Here is a 17,234-nt window from a genome sequence, read left to right on the forward strand (position 1 = left end):
ACCCTGCCCCCACCCTAATTCCTGACTAACTGAATATCAGAATATCTGGAGTTGGGGTAAATTATGTGGCTTTATTGCAGGAAACAGAGCATATATGTCCCTACCTCTTTGAGCAAACAACTTAGTAGGAGAGCCAAAAGGCAAACAACACTTATATGTATGTTAATATATTAATATACACTTATATTTCATGTATATATAACAGTTGTGGTAAGTGCTATCAAGAAAAAAGAGAAAGAGCAGTGTTAGAGTGAGTAATAAAGAGAACATGATCAAAAGTGAGGAGCAGGGGCTTGGGAAGACCTTACTGTGTGTCAGAGGGATAGGAAGTAGGAATTGGTCAGGCACAGGGCAGAGGCAAGAGCTTCCCAGGCTAAGGGAATATATATCTTTCTTGGTTAGATACGTATCAAACTTGATTGTCTGTTTCCATAATACATGCATACATATACACACACATACAGATATATTCCCATATGTACATATAAAGTAACTTGTTTGAAGGCCTCCAAGCCAGCAAAGAAAGGTGCAAAGGACAGGACAAAGTGATAAGGGGAGCTGCATGAGGTTGGCCTTGGGGAGGTCAGCAGCAGCCAGAAAGTGTTATTTGTTGTATTGAGGATCTTAGATTTTGTCATAAGTAAAATAGCAATAGTAAGCCAGTGATGGTTTGGGGCATGAGAGTTACACATTCAGATTTGTCTTTTAAAATATCGCTTGTAATTAAGTGTGGACAAAAGTATGGGCTAAAGAAAAAGGGCTAAAGAAAAAGAGGAGAAAGTTAGAAGGTACTGTAATAACTGGAGTGAAGCTTTTGTTCCTTAATGAAGCCAAGTTTTAGTAGAATTCTAGGTACCTGTGGAGACTGAATAAAGAGTGGAAGAACATGAGGCAAGAAGTTTGACAGAATGCAAGTGACATAATTCATTAAAAATCAGTAAATTGCTTTGTACTGAATTTAGAGTAGTGCCTTTGACTTTAATACATGCTAGTCTCTTCCGCCTGGGTTTATTCTGTTCCCGTGTAAGCACATTGACTTACCCTGCCCCCATTCCTATTCTCTCTCCCATTGTGTTTCTTCTTCCTTGTCATTGTTTATATTTCTATTCCAAGGCTTATGGTGCCATTCAACCCTGTAGCTCCCATTTTCCATCCTTGCAAGGGTTTCCACTGTGCACTAGAGCATGGTTGGAGGAAGACACTAATTATGCAAGGTTTGGCCAAGCATTGATTATTTAGCTTTTTGTGCCCTGCTTGAGTGGCTGGTCCACTGGCTTCAGTCCATTTCCTAATGGAGAGGTGTCAGCTTCACAAAAACATCACCTCGATTGGCACTAATTACCACCTTTCAGAGCCATCATCACCCAAAGGCTTAGGAATGAAAGGTCAGCAGGAAAATGAACTTCCACTCACACCTTCTGGGGTGGTCCCTGGCTTCTGATCATGCAGAGAGCATGGGCTTTTGGGCAACAAGCCTCTCTGCTTTTCTGCTCTTACACCAAATGTTTCTTGAGAAGCCAGCCTTATGACACCAATCTTCAGCTCATGCAATCACTGGACCCACAGCAGAGCTTTGCCTTGTTAAATTTTTGTCCCTGTCCTAGTTTCCCAATGATTCCCAGTGGAGAGACTGGGTTCAAACAACAAATGGTCCTGGAGAAGGTGGCAGTAGCATGCCCATACCCCAGCAGGTGTATGTTCACAGTGCCCACATCCTTATCCAGGCAGTGAATTAGTTGTCACCCGAGACTTCCTGCATAAAAATAGCTCCAGGTCAAAGACAACTTTTCACATGAATTCTTTACCTTTGATCCTCCTGACATCTTTTTGAAGGGCACAGGGCAGGCATTGTTATTAGACCCATTTTACAAATAAAGGGATAGAGACCAGAGAGACTTATGACTCGCACAAGGTCCAGTAGTCATTTTATGGTGGAGCTGGATCCCCAAAGTGAACTATTATGAGGTGCAGGGGTATGTGGATCAAATGAGATCACATATACTAAAGCACCTTGAAACCTGGAAAGCACTAGGTATTAGTTTCCTGAGGCTAAAGTAATAAATTACCACAAAATATATTCTTTCACAACTTTGGAGTCCAGAAGTCTGAAATCTAGTGGGACCTCTCCTCCCCTGGGAGGCTCTAGGGGAAATCTATTGTTTGCCTCTTCCAGATTCCAATGGTTGTCACCATTTCTTCACCTGAGGCCACTTTACTCCAATCTCTGCGTGCATGGTTATGTTCTCTCTTTCGCCTCTCTGTGTTCTCTTCTGTCTCAAATCTTCCTCTGCCTTTCTCTTAGAAGAATACTTACTTGTTATTGAATTTAGAGTCTACCCTCTAATCCATGGTGATTTACTCATCTCAAGATCCATAATTTAATTCCATCTGCAAACACCCTTTTTCCAAACAAGGTTACATTCATAGTTCAGGGATTAGGCCATGAGTATATATACAGTATTTATGGTTGTTGCTGGTGATGACGGTGGTGGTGATGCTGCTGGGGATCCTGACAGAGGCCAAGAACTGTCCAGTAGTCCACATGACACCCCTTTTTCTATGTCTGACAATCAAGTTGAAGCCGCATAACCCGGTAGTTAAGAACATGGACTCTGGAGCCAACCTGCCCAAGGTTCAAATCCTAATTCTACACTCGATGATTATGTGACATTGAACCACTTCCTTTATCTCTCTGGGTCTTTGTTTCTTCCCTTGTAACACGAAGGTAACAAAGTCTTTCCTCACAAGGTTGTTACAAGAATCAAATGATTTAATTATGTGTAAAATTCTTAGACCAGTGTCTACATTACAGAAACGTTGACTGTAATTATTCCTTAAGTGGCACCACATCACCTGTTTATTACTGAAGTAATGATTTGGGTAAATAATGGACTTGTTCCCCTAGAGAAGCATTTTTTTAATCAGTCACTAATTCTAAGACTTTCTGGGTGTATTTTCTAAAAAGGAATATTCCAAATTATGTGTAGAAAAAAAACTAAATGCAATGAGAAGGATTTTTTTTTTTTTTTAATCTTCCATTAGCGTCTCATTTGATTGTGAAGTTTCTGGTGTCTTTTGAGTTCATTTTTCAGTCTAAAAGTTCAGTTTGTCTTACAAGGATTTGGAAGAGTTCTGCAGGCTGACAAGTCCGTAAAATATTAGATAGAGACATTTAATAGAATGCAGGGGTTTTTAGGAAGGATTAAGTATTTGAGCAAAATGTTACAAATTAGGATGATGTCAGATAGACTGACTTGTGGAGCTTCAGCCCAAACAAGTAATGTTAGGCTTCCTGGTCTAGAGCTGAGTACTCCTGTACTCTTTTTTTGGGTTTTATTTACAATAAACTCTGTTGTTTTTCCTAGAATCTGTCCAATTTACCCTGCTTTAGTCTCAGCCAGAGGCACACTGTCAGAAGAGAAGTTAAGAATGAGGTTTTTGCTCCTGAAATGAGGCTTACTAAGATAAACATTAATTTTGGCATCTCATTAGTATATCCAAAAGAAAATGATGGGGGAACCTAAGGGCTGTCGTAAAAATAAATGTTGACAGAAAATAGACCAACTAGAAGGAACCTTGGGTGTCAATTTATACAATTCCTGTAACTTTATTTTTTTTAACTTTTTTATTGTGGAAGTAAAGTATACTCATCAAATATTTTGGAAGTTATAGAGAAGTGCCCCCCAAAACTAAATAAAACTGTTTATAGTAGTCTTAATATCCAGAGATAACTACTACTAATATTTTTATTTATTTTCTTCTAATATAAGATGCAGTTTTCTTTCCATGGCTGGAGTCATGCTGCTGAAATTAGAAATGAGTTTCCTCTTGGGGCACCTGGGTGGCTTCATCAGTTAAGGGTCTGACTCTTGGTTTTTGGCTCAGGTCATGATCTTGTGGTTTCATTGTTCGAGCCCCACATTGGGCTCTGCACTGTCAGTGCAGAGCCTGCTTGGGATTTTCTCTCTCTCCCTCTTTATACCTACCCCCAACTCATGCTGTCTCTGTCTCTCTCAAAAAATGAATAAATAAAAACAAAAGAAATGCTTCTCCTCTCTAGAAAGACTGCGTTTTGATCCTTTTTTATTATAACAAGATGATAACTTATACTATAAAAGACAGAGCTAGATCAAAAGAGTCTCCCTCTCCTTTGAGTGCTGTCTCATATTACACTGCCAAGGAGTACCCAGTTGTCCACACTAATTCTGTCCTTTGCCCAAACGTGGGACTGTGCCACTGTTCTCCCAGGTCCACGTAGCCCTTCAAGTTGATGAAGCAGTGTTGTCTTCTACTGCCAGCTGAATAGCAATACTAGAAAGTAGTCAAGGATACATCTCTTTTTTTTAGGACAGCTGAAAACATTATTGATAATAATAGTTAAAATTAACTGAGATCTTTCTGTCTAAATACTTTGAATCTAGTAACTCATTTAATCCTTACAATAATCCAATTAGATGATTCACTTTCATTTTTTTTTTTAATTTTTTTAATGTTTATTTATTTTTGGGACAGAGAGAGACAGAGCATGAACGGGGGAGGGGCAGAGAGCGAGGGAGACACAGGATCGGAAGCAGGCTCCAGGCTCTGAGCCATCAGCCCAGAGCCCGACACGGGGCTCGAACTCACGGACCGCGAGATCGTGACCTGAGCTGAAGTCGGACACTTAACCGACTGAGCCACCCAGGCGCCCCAAGATGATTCACTTTCAATAGGTGCAAAGACAGGCTTTGACTTTTACAGTTGTCTTGCTTCTAATCACTTTAGAAGAACCCTTATAGAGATGCTGGCAGTGTGATGGTGATACCAAAGCTGCAGAACTTTCTAGCGATTAAGGGAAACTGGAGACGTTTCAAAACTGAAAATCTGAGAGTGAGTTAGAAATTCAGGATTTATTCAAGTGTGAGATGTTACCATACTTCAATAAATAGAATGAATTAATTACATTGGGAAGTGTTTAGTTTTGCCTTAAAATTAGTCATCCATTGAAGTGACATTGTAATAGTACGTAATACTTAGATTTATCTTCTTTCATATTTTGTGATTGAAAAAGGATAATCAAATAGAGAAGCATGCTGTCTTTGCCTCGGCTAACTCCCCCAAGGGAAGGCTGTAGCTCAGGTGAGAAGCCACCACCTACTAGGAAGAGTCAAGCAGTGGGAAGACAGTGGGACTTCAGATTCAAATTCCTGCTCCACCATTTGCTAGCTAAGCTACTTACTAGGTGCTCCTTAATCATCCTTTTTTAAAATTTCTTTTTTTAATTAAAAATAATTTTTTAAATTGCAATATAGTTAACATACAGTGTTATATTAGTTTCAGGTGTACAATATAGTGGTTCAACAATTCCATACATCACCCAGTGCTCATCACAGAAAGTGCACTCCTTAATCCCCATCACCTATTTCACCCATCGCCCCACCCACCTGCCCTCAGTTTGTTCTCTATAGTTAGGAGTCTATTTCTTGGTTTGTCTCTTTCTCTCTTTTTTTCCCCTTGTTCATTTGTTTCTTAAATTATACACATGAGTGAAATAATATTGTATTTGTCTTTCTCTGACTGACTTAATTTGCTTAGTATTATACTCTCTAGCTCCATCCACACATTGTTGCAAATAGCAAGATTACATTCTTTTTTATGGGTGAATAATATTTCATTGTGTGTGTGTGTGTGTGTGTGTGTGTGTGTATATATATACACACACATATATACATATACATATATATAATCATATAACATAATCCATATATATAATATATATACTAATTATATATTATATATGCATATATACTATAATATATATACATAAATATATACTAATAATATATGTATATATACATATATACAATGGAATATTATTTACACACATATACATGTATACAATGGAATATTATTCACTCATAAATATACCCATATATATAAACATCTTTTTTATCCATTCATCTATTGATGGACACTAGGGCTATATCTATAATCTGGCTATTGCAAATAATGCTGCTATAAACATAGGGGTGTATGTATCCCTTTGAACTAGTGTTTTTGCATTTGGGGAGTAAATACCCAATAGTGTAATTACTGGATCATTGAGTAGTTCTATTTTAACTTTTTGAGGGACCTCCATACTGTTCCACCATGGTTGTACCAGTTCGTATTCCCACCAGCAGTGGAAGAGGGTTCTTTTTTCTCCACATCCTCATCAACAATTGTTTTTTCTTGCATTTTTGATTTTAGCCATTCTGACAGGTGTGAGGTGATATCTCATTATGGTTTTTATTTACATTTCCCTGATGATAAGTGATGTTGAGCATCTTTTCATGTATCTGTTGGCCATCTGTGTATCTTCTTTGGAGAAATGTCTGTTCATGTTTCCTGCCCACTTTTTAAATTGGATTATTTGTTTTGGGGGTGTTGAGTTGTATCAGTTCTTTATATATCAGTTGAGTTGTATCAGTTCTTTATCCTTTTATTGGATAACCCTTTCTGATTTTGTAGGTTGCCTTTTAGTTTTGTAGATTATTTCCTTCACTGTGCAGAAACTTTATTTTGACGTGATCTCAATAGTTTATTTTTGCTTTTATTTCCCTTGCCTCAGGAGACATATCTAGAAAAAAAGTTACTATGGCCCATGAACCTTGTTCATCTTTAATTTCCTAAAGAAATGGAATAAAATCCCCTTTGCAGTGTTTTTATGAAGATTAAATAAGACACTGTATGTAAAATGCCTGGCAACAGAAGTTAATTAAGAAATAAATAACTTTTATTGTCTGTGCCTCCTCCTGACAGTGTATTATGTTCAAAACATAGAATACCCAAAGGGGAAGGAACATCCTCATACATTCTGGCCTTGGCAATGCAAAACCTATCATGGTGTATATGGTAATCAAGCAGGATGAATACAGAGGTTAAAGAGAAATAGTACATACCCCTCCCCCACACAATGCCCCTACTTATCCAGCCAAGGGCAGCAGCTGGGCCAGGAGGCTGGGAGCTGGCTGGCACCAACTGAGATCAGATGAAAGAAGAGCAGAAAAAGGAAGAGAATCTCTCCCAAATGTACGCTCATCGGCTCTTTTTAAAGCCCCTGAACCTTCCCAGGCTCATCCTGAATCTTTAGTCTATGCTCCCTATGTCCCTTGGGGATGCAGTTGAAGATAAAATACTTAGAAATATGACTCAGCTACATTATAATATTACATATGAGAGGTCTGGTACAGAAAGGCTGCAAGATGGTTGAGAATAAAATAATTACAACCCCCACAGGATCCTGCCTTTGACATTTCTCCTTTGAAGAGTCCAAACAGCCTTGCCAATAATAGACTCATCCTTGCTCCAAACATTGCTAAGAAAAGGAAAAGGGAAAAAAGGAAGACATAGACTGTTCCAGGGCCCTAGTCAGTGAACACCAATTATTGGGCTCTGAGGAGTACTAACAGCCTTGGATGGGTTCACAAACTTTAGGTTGCTCGTGGGGCCAAAATTAATCTAAGAGCTAAGTGGTAGAAGCAAAGGAGCAGTGAAGTAGTTAGGCTTCCCCTGAGAACTGAGTTCTGATTGTAGCAGGGTGAGGTGAAACTTGATTTTTTTTTTACTTTTTTTTTAAGTTTATTTATTTTGAGAGAGAGAGAGAGAATGCATGCAAGTGGGGGGAGGGGCAGAGAGAGAAGGAAAGAGAGAGAGAATCCCAAGCAGGCTCCGTGCTGTTAGTGCAGATCCCACGGCGAGGCTTGAACCCACTAACCATGAGATCACATTCTGAGCTGAAACCAAGTCATTCGCTCAACCGACTGAGCCACCCAGATGCCCCAGTAAAGTTTGATTTTTTTAAAAGATATTGAAAAGCACTTGAACTTGTCTGAGAGTGGTGGAAGCAAATTAGCATGAGAACTTTAGGGATCTTCTGTGAGGGAAGGAACTAAAGCCCCAACCCCTCTTCCCTGTGATTCAAAGTTACTGAAATCTCTTGAGGTGAACTAAGGGGCAGTGGGTGACCACAACCACCACCCCAAACCAAAAAAGGCAAGGAAGTCTCTGAAACAAAACTACTTTGAGGGAAGAATGAGACAAGAGGGAGGGGCTGGTCCTGCTATGTGTGAGCCAGCTGGTTGAAAGGAGAACAGCAGAGGAACCTGTTCCCCACAGGGTAGACTGGAGCCTCAGGATGTGACCAAGTGAATCCAAGCCGGTTTCACTTCGAGTCAGGCCAGGGTTGGTGTGGAAATCTCTTGACTAAGAGGAGCACCAAAGGGTGGAGGGTAAGGGATTATCTTCATTTCCTCTCGAAGAACTGTTGCAGCAGATCCCTGGAGAGGGCTCTGCATTGAATCTTGGGGAATGGGAAACAGAGCCACCAGCCTTCAAGCCAAGGCCAGGACGCACTCCTGGCCATGCAAAGAGAGACTCTCTGCAGATCCCCTGGGTTTCAGCTGCCTCCCTCTTCCAGTGTCTGGCAGCTGGAAAGGGTTAGTGTCTGCTAAAAAAAGAGAGAGAGAGAGAGAGAGAGAGAGAGAGAGAGAGAGAGAGATTGGTTTTCCTGCTGATCTGAACAGCAGTGGGCTTGGGAGTTGTATTTTCCAAGGCCAACAGAGTGATGGTCATTTCTGTCCCAAATTTCAAAGTAGTTTAAACTTTAAACTCATTAAACATTAAATTCATTGAGCAAAGGAGGAGCCAATGAGGGAGAGTGCTGTGGTTCAGAGCTTGAGCTCTCTGGTCAGACCTACCTTAGGTCAGAATGCTGTTCTTGTCACTCAGTCCTTGAGCCAATGGCTTCAACTTCCTCAGCTCGTTTCCTCATGTGTCCTTATTTTCAAATGGGGACAGTAAGATGCCTATCTCACAGGGTTGTTATGAAAATTAAATGAGATAACGCATGTAACATGCTTGGCACCTAGTAAGCCTCAATAAGTGTTCAATTAGACAAACAAAAACTAAATTGGTGCCAGGCCTGTTCCATGGGAAGAAAACTATGCTTGGCAAGTGTTTCGGGTGGATACAGCAAGTTGTGTTTGAGCAACAGCAGCGAGCAGTATACTTTGCTGACGCAGAGAGATCGTGCTGAGAAATAACGAGCAATTTGGGAAGAAAAAGGCAAGTGCGTTTGGGACAGGCCCAGAGTGTTCAGAAGAAGGGCTTAGATGACGAGTGGATTCAGACAAGAGTCAAGGCCTCCTGAATCTTAAACAACTACACCTTTTTGGGTGTAGTTTTTGATTCTCCCTAAAGATTTTCAGTTTTGTACAAGGACATTCTCTGTTTTATAGTCTCACTTCCTCTTGTTTCTCCCTTTCCCCTAAATTTCTCTTGAGGATTCTGTTTCCATCGTTTTGCCACATCATTTGATTTTAATTCTCATTTGAAAATAATTATGTGCACTATTATTCATTTGGAATTTCAGTCAAATATGCTCTATGTAAGACACAAGAATGCACTCCTCTGAAACACACAGAGGTGAAGAACAAGGGGTGCCTCTCAGGATGGTGGTGGAAGAGTCATAAAACTTCGTACGTCAGGAATCTTCTTGACAGGCCTTCCTAGGCCTGAGTCCAAGATGAAGCTGAGAAAAATGAAAAGGGTTTTGGCTGACAAAGCAGATGACAGGCAGGGAGAGCCAGTGAAAGGGAATTGGCCAATGGCAAAAGGGGCATTGGCAAGGTTTTGTGAAACCCCTTGCTGGAAAACCATAAACCTCAGATTGTCCGTCTGGCGAATCAGTCCTCAGAGGCAAATCATTTTTGCCTGTGGAAGGTGCCTGCCAGGAAGCTGCACCTCAGGGGGCGCCTTTGGAGAAGGGATCGTGTCTGGATTGGTGCCCGACATTAAGTGGATGGGGATGAGAAGAAAGGGCTCACAATGAGATCTCTGAGGGCTGCGAAATGGAGAGCTGCTCCAGTGGCTGACACTCGTGAGTCACAACGATGGGAAAAGAAGTTGAGAAATGAGGGAAGAGGACAGGATGCTGGGGAGGGAGGAGGTGGGAAGCAGCTTTGTTTTTTCAGTCGGAGGCTGTCAGGGCCTGTCTTCTTCTGTGATGGGTCTCCACTGGGAATTACTCATTGACCCTTTCAAAACTCAAGTCTGCCTTCCTCCAGGTGAACGAACCACTTACATGGGTCTCCCAAATGAGCACTTCCACTGTGAAAATCTCTCAGAAATAAAGTATGTGTTTGAGTGCATGATCTCAACATAGGCTGAGCTGACACTGGGGAGCAGGGCTTATCCTCACCAGGTAGCAAAGTAAGGCCTTCACGGCAAACCCTCTCCATTCCTCAGAGTGTCCTTTTCCCTTGTCTTAGTGTCATACCTTTGGCTTCCAGGTCATCCAGAAGCCTGCTTCCAGCATTCTTCTATGGCCTCCTACTCAATTCTTTCTTTCCTAAGAGTGCTGGTTTTCCTTCATCTCCCTAATTTCCTTGATATATATTTTCTTTACATTGAGAATTTGAGGGAGGGAGGGAAGGTCCATGATAAAGTATTAATAACCAGCACTAATATAGTTTTATAACCTCTCTTGGAGCACACTGTCTTTGCCTAGATCTCCCCAACCTGTTTTCATGTCCAGTGCACATACAATATTTTTTCCACACACTGGGATAAATGAAAGTGAGAGACAGTGGGCCACGGAAGGCTCAAAGGGATCAATAATGTTCAACTTCTATAACTCTTCTGTGCACATCAGTTGGGAAACTCTGTCTTAACCCATTGGTTTTTCAAATGTGCTTCAGTGAGTTGTAGCAGTGTGCAGATGTGTCTCAGGAGTGTGGGCCTGATCCGATGGGTCTTCTCCTTCAACTACAGCATCTGTGCTTTTATGTTTTGTTTATGAGACCTCTGAATAAAATCAATGGATAAGAAGAGTTTTGGCAGCTTAAAGGAGTTAGAAAATAACTATCTTAAATACAACAAATAAAATGTTTAATGGTAGAAGCTTGGGTACCCATTACAGGGTAATAAGGGAGATATTTTGAAGACGGGGATTTTGTGGGGCCCTTTTGCCATATCATTCGGGCAATAGTTTACTCCACACAGACCTCCCTATAGGCAGGCCGTGCACATCAAATGTGGATATCTTGACCATCTGGCTCTTGGGGTTTTGTTTCTTTAAAAACCCTGATGCTTGAAAAAGCTATCCTGGCACCAGCGGGTAGATTAATGCCAAAACCTACTAATGTCTTAGCTCAGTGAAACCAAAAATACGATCACTGTTCTTGCCCTTGGTACCTTTTGAATTGCGTTTTGATTTATTTCTGCGATTTTTCAGAGGCCATACAACATCTAGGAGATCAAAGCTGCTGAAAGAAAGCCGAGCAAAATGAAGTCTTGTAGGTTGGCTGAGCTATTTCATAAGATTGAGGCATTGATTTATTTGCTATTATAATTATGTGATTTTGTTGTTTTTATTGTATGTATTTCCACCCTATCTTCTTCCAAAAAGGAGTCAAAATGGGAAAAACTCATTGAATTGTATTCTATAAAAGAGATTTAATATCAAAAGTTTAGGTCACTTGGTGTTTGGTGAATACATAATTTCAAAACTAACAAGGTTTAATTTGAAATTATTTTAAGACTTTCATTGCCTGATTTTCATTTTAAACCTTGTATTAAAATAAAGTATCAGTGATGTTGACTGTATAAGAGATATTTAGAAGAGTGTGTGTGTGTGCACACATGTGCCTATGTATGTTTTTTATTTATACTCCACGTTCTATAAGGGATTTGAGGCACTGTACAAAGGATTTGAGGCAGCAAGAACAATTGTTTACAACTTGGGTGAATGTCTTAAAATACTGATAAAGTTTTACCCTTCAGCCCGGATCAACCAATAACATTTTCCTGTTAATCAGTGGAATTTTGATAACACACTTGAAATATGCTTCTTCACCTTTAGATGTTTCTCTACTAGAATTTTTTAGATTGCTTTTCAGAAGCACCAGAGGAGAGTGGAGATACAGAATTGGTTGAAACAGACTCATTTCTGTGACCCTTGCCTCGAATTCTCTTTCTTTCTTTTTTTTTCTTTTAATATTTATTTTTAAGATAGCGTCAGCGAGGGAGGGGCAGAGACGGGGCGGGGGGAGGGGGCAGTACCAAGGATCCAAATGGGGCTCTGTGCTGACAGCAGCAAGCCTGATGTGGGGCTGAAACTCACAGACCCTGAGATCATGACCTGAGCTGAAGTCAGAATGCTCAACTGGTGCCACCCAGGCATCCCTCAAATTCTCTTTATAAATCTCTGAGTACAGTTGTCTGATTTATTCTGGATACTTCTGGGCCAGTGAAATTCTAATCTTTAAAATAAAAAAGTTCTAGGAAGAGGCCAATTAAGATTTATTTCATATAAAATAAACCAATCTCCAACAAAGAGAGCCTGTCCTTCCATGGAACTCAGCATCCTATTGAAGTAGGATTCATGCTCTCATAAACAAAGGAGAAAGTCAGTTAGTCAAGACTGCTTCCCTTGCTTCCAACTCTCATTTACCTTCCCTTGCCTTTTTACTGTTCTCATGTGTTATGTTGTCTGTGTGGCATTTTACTTTAAAATATTTCAATATGGGGGTGCCTCGGTGGCTCAGTTAAACGTCTGACTTTGGCTCAGGTCATGATCTTACAGTTGGGGGTTTGAGCCCCACGTCAAGCTCTGTGTTGACAGTGTGGAGCCTGGAGCCAGCTTCAGACTCTGTGTCTCCCTCTCTCTCCCTCCCCTGCTCTCTCTCTCTCAAAAATAAAAAATAAACATTAAAAAGATGTTTAGTATTTCAATGTGAACATTGTGTCATACTGTATTTACCAGTTAACTCTAACTTAACTGCAGTTAGCTAGCCTTTAAAATACCATATCTAGGGGCGCCTGGGTGGCGCAGTCGGTTAAGCGTCCGACTTCAGCCAGGTCACGATCTCGCGGTCTGTGAGTTCGAGCCCCGCGTCAGGCTCTGGGCTGATGGCTCAGAGCCTGGAGCCTGTTTCCGATTCTGTGTCTCCCTCTCTCTCTGCCCCTCGCCCGTTCATGCTCTGTCTCTCTCTGTCCCAAAAATAAATAAAAAACGTTGAAAAAAAATTAAAAAAATAATACCATATCTTGGGGAGCTACCCTGTAGAAGTGGTTAACCAGCATATGAAGTACCCTAGCCAGAATCAACATCTTCCAAGATGGTTACTTGGCATTGTAAATACAATTAACCAAACCTGCACGAGAAGGCTTACCAATTAGCATTAGGGATGTTTAAAATAGTTTTTTAATTGGTGAAATGAGTAGTATTCAAAATAGGTGGTTGGCTAGTAGTGTCAGAAAGGAACCACCACCCTTCTGTGGATGAAGTAGAAGCACGTAGCAAGCCCAGCTTGCTGACTACAAATGGTTCAGACTTGAGATCTAGACCTCTTAATTGGCCCTCAATTCTTCCACTCTGCCACAGAGTGCCCTGTGCCTGACACAGCACCAAGCTGGCCACACCTGCCATCAGAATATGTTTGCCTCAAATTCAGTTAAGCCTTTTTATTGGAAATACTGAACAGCAGATCCAGGTAAGAGAGGGCCCAAGGGTAAAGGGTGGGACTTCTCAGCTACAGAGAAGTTTTAAGACTATTTTTAAACCTAATGTCTAGATGTTGTCAGAATATTGTCTAAAAGTTGTTTTCATTATAATACAATTCCTGGTGGTAAGGCTGTGGGGAAAGGAACACATAAGCGCCCCCATTCTCACTTCTAATGGTTGGAGGCTATTAACATTTACCAGAAAAACTTCATATTTGCCAAAAGGCCAGTTTGGCTTGGGTGCATTGCTGTGCCATGCATATTCCAAATCCATGCTTCAGAGTCCAGAAAGGACTCACTTATGGACTTCGAGGGTTTATTTAGATAAAGATGTTAGGTTAAGGTTGTATTTTTTTTCTTGGTATTTTGGGACTCTGATAGCATTCTGTAAATACCCTGTTCTCAATTGTTATAACTTTGTGGGGGCCTTGTCTCTAAACATTTGTCTCTAAACACCATGTTACTGTGATTTCTGGGATATTTTCTGAACCCCTTTAAATTCTGGGAACCTGAGAATTTCATTTTTGAGCAATAATTGTGCTCCTTTTCTGTGTATTTCCTTATAAGCCACTGGATCCTGAACAGGTTGCAAATCCAGAGCCACCGAGGAAAGGGTGGAAGCTGGGTAGAGTGTTCCCTCATTCTGTGCTGGCTGTGATAGGCAAGCACTGCCCAGGAATCAGAGAGAGACCCACTGAGGACCCTAGGCTTCATGCCTGAAGGATTTCTTTTGAGATTTCATGCCTATCAAGTTCATCTTCAAAGAACACAATACCCGTCTGATTTTTTTTATTATTATTTGAATGAGAGTCAAACACTGACTAATTGTGTCTGGAATATGTCAGGCCAAAGCTTGCCTTGGTGGAAGAGGTTAGACAAGATGATTGGGACCACAAGGTTTTGAGAGGATTTGAGAGACCCCCTCTGGAAACCTCAGGGTAGAAAAAAGTAACGAAATTTGGCACTAGTAATGGATTTTCTTTTATTCCACTCTCTGAACTTTTTGGACCACTGGGGACCTTGAGGTGGTGCCTATTGGCCTGGAGTGGATGAGCACGCTCCCAATGGTTGCAGAGCTATACGGCAGAGATCCCCTGGGGGGCAGCACTCAGGTGCAAAGCTCACTGAGACTCCTGGCTGCAGCACTGGGCAGGCAACCAGGGGCCACCCTCTCCTGCTTCTCACATAAAGATTACTGAACATGCAAAGATAAAGAACGTTTTCTAAGCAGTAATAAAGTAATAAGGTCTTGAATACAAGAAAGCAGCGAGCCAGAGCAGATCAGCATGCAACAAGAACAGACTGGTATGTCCAAAGGAATACAAGCCAGGTTTCACCACATTTTTATTGAGAACAAACTGGATGTTTATACGAGAATCCTAAGATATAATAATCCTAACTGGATAATTATGCTTAACTTTGGTCCTCATTCCATATATGGATTTAATCACTTTCTGTGGTTTTATTATTTTAGTGAAATCTGGAGTTATATAACCACCTTGTCTTTATTACAGATAACAACCTGAAATGGTTGGCTTCTCCCTGCTTCTAGAAGTGACAGTTCTGGGGCCACTAGCTGAATATGGCTTTAAGCCATTTATTTCTGAGTCTCCATCACATCCCAAACTCACCATTTTTAATTCTATTCAGAGAATTGCTGTTATGATCCTATTATGATCAGTTACTTCAAATATTATGCGGATCTTAAATAAGGAGACAAATCTTTAGATTACCTTTGAGAGAGCTTCAAGCTGGGTTATCTCTGACACAAATTGATTCTCCTCCCTGCAATACCTGAAAACTATTCTAGGACCCAGCAATGTTTCTGCCCTCACTCGAGGTACCTATGCTTCAGATGTCAACTGGTGCCCCCCTGGTGTCAGTTGCCTGGGTAAATGCTCTAGTTCCACATCTGTGAAAAGCCCAAACCTTGCCCTTGAGTTCTGCTGATTCAGAGAGGAGCTTACACTCTCATGGACTTTTCTGCCTCTGACTTCTGGGACCATGTATGCTGTCTCTGAATCAGTCTCTGTCAACCCAGGTGTAATTGACATTTTATATCAAGGCTTGGGACTTGTGGGTCCGAGTACATGAATGTGTCATGTCACATAACTCAACCTCGGAAGTTCCCAATGCCTGTCTCTCCTGTTCCCCAACCTTCTTTATTGTCCCTGAGAGATCCATGATCCTTTCCCTCTGTTAAGCAAACGAACCCATTTCCCTTAATTCCTACCTATACCCTTCTCTCAGTGACCTCATGGAACCAAGTGTCCTCTATGTAACAAGATCCATGCTCCTGAGAAGACAGTTAGAAATATGAATAACAACAACAGCAATTCAGTAGCATGCATTTAGTATAATTGTTGATTGAAATCAAGTCTGAGTCTCTACCTCCATTAAAAGGCAGCACGATATTTTAGAAAAGGACCTGAATTTAGAGTCAGTCCACTGGGGTTTAGAGCCAGCAGCACCCCTCACTAGCCACGTGAAAAACCAGCAATCCATTTGGAGTCTCAGTTCATCATCTGAAAAGTGAAGATGTTACTAATATTTTGAATGTTTATATGGACCCAAGGAAATTATTTTTGCAATGCACCTGAAATTTGCAGCAGTGGTTCTCAGGACATTTTTAGCTTGAACCACAACTGAGGTGTGCTGCTGACATTTAGGAACACTGGCTTTCCTCCAGCCTAGGGAGATTCTGCATAACACAAAACAATGGAATCCCTAGGGGGAAACACTGTTTCTGAGCACAGTAAAAGTGAAAGGTATGTTACTTCTGACCTTCTGCCTTTCATACAAAATGCTGATGGATTTATATATACATGACGTAGTTAGTTCTTTAAAAAGATTTTCCTCATTCTGGGTTATTTTACCCCAATATTTGTTGCAAGGTGATAGTTTCTCTGGCATGTGGTATTCTGCCAATGTTTTAATTACAATCTTAAGTCCCCTATGAGTGTTTCCATTTAGGATGTCTTTGTTTAATCTTTCAGTGGAAACTATATTTTATCCTCCAGAAGACAAACAGGAGAACAAATGTTGAGATAACAGCTGGGGGAATTTTGCAAATGGTGAAGGTACACAAAAGCAGGTGATAAGGGCCTTGGGCATCTGCCCAGGCCGCAGAAGTTGTCCTCCCAAGGCTAGTGTTAACTGGTATAAATAACTGTTGAGCTAAAGGCAGTGAAGGTTTCAAATGTTTGCTGTCCTTCCCCCTCAGCTTGCAGTATGCATGGCATCCCTTGATAGGACCTAGGCCCCCAGCCCCCAGCCCTCCAAGAAGAACATGGTTCTGGGTATCTGGCTGTCCATCTGCTCATGAAGCTGTTGAGAGGCCCAGTATCTGTAGAGCAGACCCCAGATGTGCTGTTCTGGCCATGGGGAAGCACTGTGGTGACCCCTCCACACTCTCCCTGTATGCTCAATTGTAGACTTGGGGCTGCTGCCTGTACCATGGGGCAGACTGGAAGAGTGGGGTGGGGGTGGGGGATTGGTGTGTATTGTCCTTGGGTCAGGAGCTAGATGAATATTTGCATTCCTCCCACTGACTCTGCATCCTGGGGTTTAATGAGCTGCTTTGGAAGATGCTTGATGAAGTGATATCTCCTCATGGATGTTTTATCATTTGTGTAAGCAGAAAACAAAACCCTGCTTTTATGAGCTTAAAAGGAATGTGCTTCAGATGAGGGTGAGAGGACCTAGCTGGC

The 17,234-nt window shown here is 41.2% G+C and overlaps 1 protein-coding gene across 3 annotated transcripts in view; it reads left to right on the forward strand.

The window, feature by feature from the left end:
• Nucleotides 1-17,234, forward strand: part of ANKRD55 (ankyrin repeat domain 55) — a 175,432-nt gene that overhangs the window by 13,715 nt on the left and 144,483 nt on the right. The window contains exon 1 of one of the 3 annotated variants that reach the window (XM_040452945.1): nt 13,305-13,514. The exons of the other annotated variants lie outside the window; for them this stretch is intronic. The gene's annotated coding sequence lies outside the window, so the exon portion shown is untranslated. Of the gene's footprint in view, nt 1-13,304; nt 13,515-17,234 lie in introns of those variants that run through there. 3 annotated transcript variants of the gene reach the window in all.

This window comes from Herpailurus yagouaroundi, unplaced genomic scaffold (assembly GCF_014898765.1).
Source record: "Herpailurus yagouaroundi ecotype Mexico unplaced genomic scaffold, PumYag 29, whole genome shotgun sequence".
In the NCBI taxonomy this organism is placed as follows: Eukaryota; Metazoa; Chordata; class Mammalia; order Carnivora; family Felidae; genus Herpailurus; species Herpailurus yagouaroundi.